Source organism: Lepisma saccharinum, chromosome 27, assembly GCF_977018435.1.
Source record: "Lepisma saccharinum chromosome 27, izLepSacc3.1, whole genome shotgun sequence".
In the NCBI taxonomy this organism is placed as follows: Eukaryota; Metazoa; Arthropoda; class Insecta; order Zygentoma; family Lepismatidae; genus Lepisma; species Lepisma saccharinum.
Window position 1 is genome coordinate 26,262,552 of NC_139255.1, and position 12,048 is coordinate 26,274,599.

A 12,048-nucleotide genomic window follows, 5' to 3' on the forward strand; every position below is an offset into this window, starting at 1 on the left:
TTGCCAACAGTTAAACAATGATTTGAGGCTGGATGAGCCCCAGAGCTACTTTATGTAGGGACTAGGCCAGTAAAATTCCGAACTGAGAACACAAACCCCAGGAATAGAACCCGGGTCTCCGGCTTGGCAGTCAGACACCCTACCAACTAGACTAAAGCGGCTGTAATTACACATTAAAAAAAATCAGGAACTGACAAAGCATCAACAATGGATAGATATTTTGATTGCCAATTGCCTACATAGACTAATAATAGCAAAGAATAAGTGGTGTGTAACGAACCTGAGAGTTTAAGGTTTTATATTTGTAAGACGTTAAGATTTTTTAAATGTTTGTTACTTCAAATAATGTTCAAGTTGTCACAGATAATTATAGTTAGATTGATACAGTTGTGTTTGGAATTTGTGTAGATGTTTATAAATACGTCATAATCTGTTCCTCAGCAGAGGAAGTGAACACACCTGAATGTTTCTCACCTGACGACAGACGGAGTTTGGAAAACAGGTGAAGGTGAAGGATCAACAAGAACGTGGTAACAGTTAATAGAATGCCGGAATAATGTATTTGGTAACTATTTTCGTTTCATTCTGGCTATACTCGAAATAATAATTAAGTACAGAAACTTTCGTGTATTTATGTTTGTCTTGTCCAACGTTAATTCTATATGCAAGTGTCTTAAGTGATTGTGATGTGATTTAATATGATATAGAATTGTTACTCGTCAGGCAGAAACGTAAGCAAATCTGTGTCTTGCTTGTAAGTACACATACGATAGGAAATATAAGTGCTTATAAAACTACGTTTAACTTTGAATACTGTGTTGTGTTTCTTTTCGGCCCAGCAAGCCCTGATGATTTGCAAAGATTCTCATGTTCCCGACTAAAGGAGTAGCGGACTAACTTTGTGATGACTGGTGTCCAACCGGGGGACGTTGCAGGTGTCTATAAAGAACCGTTAATTTTTAAATACAGTCTATAAAGAAGGGCTCCGCAAAAAAGGCCCAATTTTAAAAAAGTCTGTATATTAATCCGCCGCAGTGAACGGGTTAATAAAGTTAACACAATTAAAAAGCCTTATTTCACTCCAAAATTCTATTAGCAATTGTTCTGAGTAACTACAAATACCACAATCTTTTAACAAAACCCATCACAAATTGAGGACTAAAAATGGTAAACGTTGTAAGTGCCAAAAGCGAAAGTGTTGGGAAATCGCATCGTTCCGCACATCAGCCCGTAAGAACGTGCACACGAGTGACCTCTTTACACGCCCTTTGAACTACTTAGAGGGCTACCAGCCACATTTCACGTTTACCACAATATAAAGCATGGCACATTTCACAGTTTAACGTGGAAAACGGTGTTTGAATTATTGTGGCACTTACAGCGTTTTGTAGCAGCTAATATGACAACAGCAGTTGTACATTGTTTGATTAGGAGGTTTAGGTTTGGGACTGATAGCAATTTTCGATTTGTTCTTTAGCTATTTCAGTGTGCATACAACCGGTTTTTACTAATAACAAGAAGCGAAACTACTTCGCCGTGGCAAGTTCTTACTTGTGATGGCCATGTTTTGGGATTCGATATCTCCGTTATTTGTGTTTTCCGCATGCTGGAAATAATTTTATATTACGTAAAACATCGAACACAAAGCAATTCTCGAGGGAGTACAGTGGAACAACGGACCCCATAGTATAACAAGATGTAGTATGTGATAGAAACTAACACGGTACATGTTGCACTCCTACACCAGTAGCTTACAATCAAAAGGTAAATTGCTATAAAAAAAATATCTTAACTGTTGGGGAAATGCCTGCTTGGCCCAGATCACCTAACCCGAGGATCGAACCCAGGTTGTCCGTATTGCACCACTTGTGATGCATTGTAGCATTGTATTTTATATTCAGCATTATCAGATAATACATATTTGCATAAGACAAAACCACATCAAAATTTGCATACGCCTGTATTTATATATTTCTAGAATTTATACTTCCTACTTAATACATTTAACAACATTTAACATCAATACTGTTACAATTACCAGCAAATGTATGTATCACGGTTTCAAATCCCCACGACTTTAAAATAAAATCGAAGATCTTCGATCCCTTTCTTTCTTGATCCGCCATGTTTCTTTTTGTCACACTTGCCAGTACAAACATCAGGTTTGTTTCCGATAAGCAACAAAAATGTTTCAGTGTAACAAGAGAGTGTCACGGGGCACAATGTATCTTTCGGTGAAACGAAATAAGGTGAAACAAATAGTTTCTTAAGGGATCTCAACCAAATGGTTTATGTAATCAGCTGCACTGTAGGAGTAACGAAACTATGTATAACCGTAAGAAATTTTCTCCTGCAAAATATATTTTGCACCTGCAACTAATCTCTTTTCTCAGTGTAGAATGTGTCGTAACCACAAACTCATAGAAAACGTTTCCAGTGCAACATTTCAAGTTAAATCAGTTTTTCGTTCCATTATCAGTAATTTACTAGAATCAGTCTTCTTTTTCATATCTTCCGTTGAAGGGGTTCATTTGTAATAGCTGGCTTTAAATTTCCGGTCCCTTATTTGCTTGTCTACGGAATTATCTTCTTCTAGCTCCTTTTCAATCTACACTTTGTCCACCATTAAATATAATATTCTATGTATAAGACTGATCTCAGTTTTATTCAACTTTCGTAGAAGCTAATAACCTAACAATATATCTGATGGTAAATCTTTAATAGTGAAGATTTCCATTGGAATGGCGCTTTCAGCAGTTTCGAGCACTGAGGTACGCTTGCCAACAACTCAAGGTCTGAATTCTAGTTCCAACTCTCGCTGAAGTTTTACATCAACGTCTTCATTTACATCTAAATTAATTTGTTCCTGATTTATTAAAAGTATCAGCTTCATTTTTCGTCACCAGACTGGGAAATGTCTCTTCTTGCCACCAGTTTCATCCGACAATACCTAACATAAGGAACGTTTCTGTATCAGGCAAGGGGTGAAATCCCGCGCCTGATCAAGATTCGATCCGTTGTCCCAACATAAGTTTTTGTTACTTCCACACTATGGACATGCTCAGCGCTGGGATATGGTTCAACATCGCCTATCTGCACGTCATTACTCGCCATTTCAATCCTTGGAGAATTAAAGTCATCTCTCGACAGCGATAAACGTAGTTTTTGCGAAGCAAAGTCGTTGTTGGGATGTGGACTGTTAGTATTACCTCTGGAGGCTCGATATTCTCGTCGTGATCTAAACTGACTCTTTTGTTGGTATCGATATCCATTTCTTGGGTCTGAACTGCCAATTTGGTTGAAGCTCTTTTGCAGCTGAACTAAGTCAACTCTAGACATTCTTTGACCATCTCTGCTGTTTTGTTTAGCTCCAATCTCATGTCTCCATGTCGACCGCCAAGCATCTTGTTCCTCTGGTTGCTCATATCTCTTAACAAAATCCGATAAAAGATCCACAGTATTCGAAGCATGAGCCAAGCACAATTGATTTACTCTACAAGGCAACTGTCCCAACTCCAAAGCAGATTCTGTGAGCTTCGAATAACCCTGTGAAAACTTCTCTTTTTCTACTGGCTGTTCCGCTTCCACCAGATTTCTGCCACTTTCCTCTAACTTTAAGTGAAAGTTGTGTTCGAACATGGTTACATTCTCCTGAATCTTAGCTTCAAGACTTATGGAGTTTTCTTGCATCTTGGCTTCCAGACTTCTGGAGTTTTCTTGTATCTTGACTTCCAGGTTGCTGAAATTTTCTTGCATCTTGCGTTCCATATTGCTGAAGCTTTCTTGGATTTCTTTTTTTTGCTGTAGTTTTCTTGGATCTTGGCATCCAGAACCCTTGTTCTTCCGTACAACATAATCCGAAATGAAGAGACAAGGTCTGCTGTAACTGGAACAGACTGCACTGGAGATTCATTCTCCTCGACCAACGATTTATTCCACTTCTCAATATTTCCTTATCCATTTTCTTCTAGCACAGAATTTCAATCAATATCGCAAATCAATTACACTTCACGAACACACAAAAATGAACACCTCTAAAGAGCAACAGATTTCGAGCCGCGCGTTGTTGCGCCAAAATCTTGACACCTTCTTTTAGTCACAAGAACACGGTTTAACAAAAACGCCAAATAATAAGTTCACATGAAGACTAGAAAGCATTCACGTGATGCCTCTCAGGGTATTGTGTAATATCTCCCTTCGTTCGTTGTTCAAACCAAATCAAAGTCAAGTTTTCACTAAGAGAAAAAGTATATTTTACTTCTTAGCCAAATAAAAATACTTATGTGCGAAGTTCCATAGAAATTTCAAAGAATGAACAGCATTTTACAATTCAGTTTTATCACTCTTTAAAACTAAATCACGAACCTCAAATCAAGACAAAACACAATCGTAATTCCCATGACAACAGCTCATACAAGATATGTACATAAATGTCAGTCACTATCCTGACATTATCAGTGATAGGTTTAAATATCAAATAACAACAAGAATCACAAAATAAATAACAGAGATTAAGATTAATAACAATAAACATTTGTAGAATAAGATATGAAATTAACAACAATAAATGTTGGTCCAAGGGGAAAGGACGTGTCAGTCATTAACAACGGAAATCAATTAATCTCCATGTGACAATTTTCAGAGAAACTCATGTTCGCTGTCGGATAAAGTATTGTATAATATAATTGTTGTTAATTAATATACATATCTTTGAATCTACTTTCAGTTATATTTTGTAAAGCCATTACTCCTGTTCACACTTATTAAATTTTAAGAATCAAGGTTGAATTTCGATGATCGATTAAAGATGTATTGGATTTCTTTTTATAACATTTGGTTAAATGTTAATTTAATTTTACTCGGTGATCTACAAATCCCGAGCATATTTAATTTCATCCTGTACACGAATGTATTTTTATGTTAATTTTTAAATAAATTTTTCCTAATGGACAATAAAGTAAGGTATAATAGATGACATTATATTTCACCATCTAATTAATGGTGGGGCAACCTGTGTGGTAAAGACTCCCAGGGAGTAGCACTGATCATATTACTTCTATAAATGGCAGAGATCGTGAATGTGTGCAAGATGCAGGGAGTTGATTTGTTTACCTTTTAAATATATGTACTATTAGCTCCAGTTTTAGATTTAATTAATTGTAATTATCTGAAACTGTTTTAACGTCTGCCTTTAGTTCAATTAGATTTTTGGTAGACAATTTGCTATTGTCGAATACCATTTTCGAAACAAAATTGTTGGACACGTTTTTGAAAAAATAAAATAGAGGGAGCGACGCGAAGATAAGTATTTGTTGTTAATATTCTAACATGATTCAAATGTCACATTGTACATATTCTCCCTGGGAGTGCTTTTTACATTAATCTTCAAGTAATTAATTCAATTTGAAAAAGTAAACTATCCACCTTAGTTTAAATTTATAACAACGAATAAAATGCATAAACTTTAACAATGTGCTTCTCTTATCAGAGCTACCTCAGCATTGTCACTAATTCATAATCAAAATATAAGCTTTCAACAATCAAGAAATAAAGTTTATACTCATGACAGTCATAACAATCGACAAATAATGGAAGCACAGCTCATATTTTCAGTATTTGAAAAAATATTTAAAACTTAAAATAATGTTTGAAAAACCCATCTGGAGAGTTAATGAAATGAGGATAAATGTATTTGTGTCTTTTTATCATAACGTAAAATCGGTCAGTTGCTCTTCACTGTTTGTTTCCAGAGGTACTTCCGTTCTTGTAATATGGTGCGAGCCTAGGTGTCAGGGTAATTGAGATTTATGGCGACTGCTTTCGCATTCCTCTTAAGAGTGCTAAATGTACGTCCCTAATGGAGAATCAAGGAACATTCAAGGAGAGAGGTGGTCGGGAATTGCGTTCCAATTGGACGCGAGTGCTGCAGAAGACGTATTACAGGACACAAATAATAGGGGATTCCCCGGAAAAATGAAACAATTATTACAAGTATCCCAGAAGCCACATGCTGCTTCCGTGCTGATTTCCTTGTTCAGCATGTTATTTTCTCTGGAGGAAATTAGCAGTGACACTTAAGTATTCTTAAATTATACAAAGAACAAATTGGACATAAGTGGCGTGACGTAAACTTCTCCACACTATGAGCAATTATACAGTGCCTTTCACGGCCTCAGAGCAATCTGGAGCCAGGTCGACACAACAGATTGAGCAAAAACTTAGTACAGAGGCTGTTTTATGCATAACTATAATTTGTAGTTGTGCATAACATTAATAAAAAATATTTCAAACTCCATGTTGGTGCCTTTGCACTTTGTAGTGCAGAACAGTTTATGTTTAATGTGCGCCTTTGTTATATTTCAATCTCGAATGAAATAATTGTTTCCCGTCAATGTCCACATATCTAATCCAGTCCACTTCCAGTTCATTTATATCTAGTTATGTAATCTGCTGATATAAGTGTTCAATTTTACTTGAAATTGGCTGTTATGTGCATCAAGGTGAGCTTCTGTATTTGTATTGAAAAAGTCATTTTGGCGCCATGCCCACAGATGATTATATTGGCCGTATATCCAGGCACCAGAGCCTCGTTGGTCTGCAAGAGTGCAGTTAACGTACTATTACGTGGAAGTGATGTTGACTTTTCTGTGTCTTCTCAGTTCACCCTTACATGCACACGGAATTTGCATAATTCCTTAACCTTCCGGGACGCACGTCGTTGTAAATTTTACAACAGCATTGCTCTTTTGTTTCTAACAAAGGCATTTTGTATGATTCCAACGTGACGCCCACTTCTATTCTTTGCTTTGACTCTCCTTTGTCACTTCAATAAGTTCAAGTAACTCCCCTAATGGTTTGTCAATGGCAAATAAGGTTTCGAACAATGAGTGTCAGTGAATGTTGTACATTTTACAACTTGCGCCTTCTCGTGTAGTGTTTGGTATTTGTTTGTCGTAATGTTTGTGAGTAATTTCGTTTATATTCAACATCTCACACAAGTAGTGTAATTGATGATATTACTGGGGCGATAAATGATGAGGTGTTTTGACTGAATAGAAATACTTAAAACTAAAGCAAAATGTCTATAAAATTTTATTGTTACTGTGTATAACCTACGATTTTTGTAAAAAAAAGCTTCCGAGAAAAGATGACCCCTCTCAAATTCATGTGGCCAAACCTCAATTTGCTAAATTGCTGTTTATAAATTTGTTAAAAATATGCTTTTTTTGATATTGTTTTGGCCACACATAAAACTAAGCCAAGATGCTGTTAAGAGTTTTTTGATTATACAGTAGTACACTGTAATATAATTTTCAATAATTACTCAAAAAAAATTTATATTATTATGTTAATATGTTGACCCAAATATTTTAATTCAAGACTAGGTACAACTTGTTTATCTAATACTAAGACAATGTAATATGCAGAGGTCTTCTAGAATTGCTCTGTAACTCTCTCATTTCTTACATCATAAACATATGATTTTTCACCTATAAGAATAACACTACATATGGTGTCATCAGGAAGTGTATCATGGAATTCACAGATAATTTTAATGTTTGTCCTGTCATTAACCACAACTTTTTTTTTTTTTTTTTTTTTTTAGGTGTTGATGACAAACATGGGTCTCTGTGTTTTGAATTCATCTGGTGAGTAATACATGTCAGTATTCCCAATTGTGACCCTTTTGTAAGCTGTAAATGCCTCATATAATTTAAGAAAATCATCCTTGGACATGTTTAAATTATAATTTTCTCTAGCGAACACCTCATTTCTGCCATTTTTAAGATATATGTTTTTGATGTTGCTTATCAAATTTACTTGAATTTTTTTCTTGATTGTTGTGTCTTCCAGTCCGAAACAGTACCACCACAAAATCTGGCATGTCATATTGTATACTGGAGAATGAATTTGTAGCATCAAATTCATAATAGCTACCAGTGGCAGGCTTCTGCACATATTGATACGTATAAAATTGTAGAGGTACCTGTGGATTTTTTAGTATATCTGCTTTGTATTTAAGAGCATACCTGGCTTCATATTCAACAACTGGAATTCTTAGCTCCATAGTCTGAATAAGGCACTTGCCTTCATCAGGAAGAGTATTAGGCAGAGCTGCCCCAGTAGAATTTAATGTACTGTACCTCATCAAAGCATTATTATCATTGGCAGCTCTTCTAAATGTAATTCTTAAACCACCCTTCCACATAATATCTTTGTAATCTGAGAAGAATCCTGGCAACAGGCGCATAGGAAACAGCACTGTGTGGCTCTTAGATATTATTTTATCACCAGCCTCAAATCCACCTATTTTGTAGTATGAGGCTTCGGTCTTGAATAATTTTAGTGTGGCCAAAGCTGTAGAGGTAATACCAGGGTAGTCTACTCTGTTTATAACAACACCATATTTTCTGATCTCAATTTGATAGAACAGATGTGGCACAAAATTGTCTACCAGTCTTATATTTGAGTTAGTCGGATAATCTGTACCATCGAGCTTGACAACATCAAATTTGATGTATAGGTCTGCTCTGTGAGGGTGTATAAAGCCATCCCCTACATCAAGGTCAACCTCAATCTCTGTGTTGGCTTGATTTAAATTTGCAAAAGTCCTCCTGTTTGGGGGGAATGATTGTAGCTCATAACTCTCAATATTTTCCATTTTATTTATTTATTTATTTATTTTTGTATGTATTTTTATGTAAATATTAATTTGGATAATCTAATATGTTCCTAGCAGCTACAAGTACAAGCTCTGTGATGAAATTTTGATTCTGCTCTGTAACAGTTTTGATATTTTTACCTAGTTCACTAATAGCATCAATAATAGGTTGTTCTGTTCGCTTGTGTTGTTCATAGATACCTCGGTTCTCTACTTTCCATCCCTTAAATCTTTTTACAAGATAGTCTCTTAATTTAAGATCATCAATAATTGGTCTTTTCATGGTTATTTATATATGTTTCAATGTCTAGAAAATTGTTAATTTTATTTCTATATTTACCACTATTAGGTTTCCTTGTCATATCAATTGTGACAAACCCATAGCTGTCCTGGTTCCAGCACCTACTGCAAAACTTAGAAAAATCATTGTAGCTCAAGTCACCACCTATATACTCATCATGTATGTGTTTTAGGTTGGTATGGTCTTGATGAAACACACATATAAAATTGCTGTTGTCTCTTATCAGCTGTTTTGGTATTTTAGAAAAAGTTTGTGCCAGGTAGAAGCAATCTATGTTCTTGTGTCGGCCCTGTGTAAAAAAATTTCTAACCTTGTTTTGGTTTTCCAGTATAATATCATCAAACACAACAACAGAGTTATCGAGACATTCATGAAGTGGTTTAACATCTGATTCAAAAGTGGCTATATCCAGTCCATCATATAGCTTCATCAGCTGCTGATATTTTAATTGTTCTAAACTTTTAGAGAAGACATACAAGTGCCTGTTTTTCCAATCTAACCAGTTGGGTGCCAATAAAAAATTATCAATCATTAGTGTAGTTTTACCACAAGCTGATGGCCCAAAAATAAGACATCTAATATTATCAGGCAGAAGCTGACCATTTCTCTTAATCTGCTGTTTAGGATCTGGTAGTCTTTTTATAACACCCCAGGTGTTCATAGTATCACTTTGTCTGCCTCGATCCAGCTGTGTTCTGGGAGTCCTAGCCATTTGACCAGTATTTTATTGCCTTTTTTGAGGATGACTTTTTCTATAAGATATGTGTCGGGCTGTTTAGTTTTGCTAAGTTCTTCTTCATAGAATCTGCCTTTGAGAATTTCTCCTCGATGGTCTTATATTATATATGTGTTACGAGTCCCAGGTTTAACTTGAACCACTGTAAATAATTTAGTACTCCAGTTTCTGGTAAAACCTCTTTTGAATAAATGCTTATATTTACTAATTCTTACTTGATCACCAACCTTGTATTTAGCTTTTTTGGTTGTTGGCTGGTATCTAGGATAGTAAACAGTATTGATCAATTGTTGCTCATCAGATGAAGTTACCTCAGAGGGCCTCATGTTGATTGTGGTGTGAACTGAATTATTATATTTATCTAGAAGTTCTGGTAGGATAGTAAGCCATTTATAATTACCTTGAAGGGTAAATTGTTTATACATATAATTTTTTAGAGTTCTGTTGAATCTTTCTACAATAGAGGCCTTGAGATCACTGTAACTCGAGTAATGTTTTATTGACTGGCTTTTAATAAATTGTTGGAACACCAAATTATAGAATTATTTGCCATTATCTGTTTGTAGATAGCGTGGTGATCTTCCACTCTGATTAATAATTGTCCTAAAAGCTTCTGTAACACATTTTCCAGTCTTAGATTTGAGCGGCAAAGCCCAAGCAAATTTTGAAAATGTATCTATAACAGTAAGTATATACTTATATCCTTTGTTGACTTTGTCTAAGTTTTTCAGCTGTCCCCCATGACGGGCCATTTCGACCAAGTCACACTGCCATAAATCATCTATGCCTTTTGTAACCACTGGCAGTCGCTTATAGTTATGTCTGGCTGGTTTGTGTAATTCATCAACAATAATTTGTCTAGACATAGTATGTAAACAAGAATATTGCAACTATAGGGTGTTCAGCAGCTGATACTACAGGATTTTCTAAATATTATTTGTCTCCTATTTGTATTTTAAATTCAAGAGAACCATCATCTTCAGCATAAGATGTTTCTAATGTATTGGGGTCTGTAAAATCCTCTAACTCTACACTGGTGACCTTTGGTTTGTTGTCAGCATTAGTTATTGATAAGGTAGGGTAGTGTTGAGCCTGTGGTTGTAACCAATATTTGATTTTGATTGGTCTGAGTGTGCCTCCAACAAAAAACTGGTAATAAAATTGTGCAGGGGACAGCATATATATTTTGCCACCTGGTGTAAATGGTGAATCATATTCTTTGTTAGGGATACTCTTTAATTCAAGGATTATTGTATGTTTAGGATTCTCGATTAGGCCAGTTATTTCTTTTTCTGCTGTAAGCAATCTACTTATTACAGATTCAAGATGCTCATTGATAGTCCTAACAATCTCATCGTGGCCTGGTTTGATTCTTATGTCCACAGCAAGTTTCTTGTATTGTTGGACAATCTCTTGAAGCTGTGTGGCAAAAACAGACAGAGCATTTGCTTGGTTGGATTCCATGGTCCCTAGCTGTTGCTTGATGTTGGGTACAATTTGCTGTAGATTTTCAACAACAGCTAATTTAGAACTTTGAGCAGTAAGATCATGGACTTGTCTTCTGATATCCTCAAACAGAGAAAAAAGTTCATTAATATGTTGATTGGTTGGTAGAGTGGCCACTGTCTGAGTAAGCTGTTTGATCTCTGTCTGAATATTCGTGATGTCTTCAGATTTCAACATGCTATGTACTGCTCTTTTAATATTTTTAAGTTCCTGTGATGTAGGCAGATTGGCCACCGTATTCTGCAGAGACTCAAGGGCCAATTTTACAGCATTTAATTCACTAGCGTTAGCCACACTACGCATAGCATCTTGGAACAGGGCTATATATGCCTGAGTAGGTGTCGATTGTTGTAAAATTTCAAGCTTTGTTTGGATATCATCGATCAAGTGATGAAAATGTGATAGCTCAGATTCGGTGTTGAGGTTTTCAAGTTTGGTAATCTGTTGCTGGACACTGGCAAGGGTGTCTACGATACCAGGTAAACGGGACTCCAGAGTTTCTTCTACATTTGTCAGATCGTTGCGTACTGCTGCTATGGTACCCTCAAGATGGCTTATGGTACTCTGAATTTTGCCAAAATCCTCGTATGTCTCTAGTTGTAGCTTGATGTTGGCAACACTACGAGTGATAGCATTCAGAGCATTCGAAGATGGTAAGTTGTTCATAAAATTTTCGAGTGTCTCGATTTTTTCTTTGACCTCGGCTATGGCATTGTTTAAGGGATCTAGATTAGGTATCTGTACTGATTGAATCTGTTCTTTTAAAGTGGAAATTACTAGATCAAAATCTTCTTGTGATTTTATGCTTTTGACAATTGTTTGGAGTTGTGTTTGGACACTACT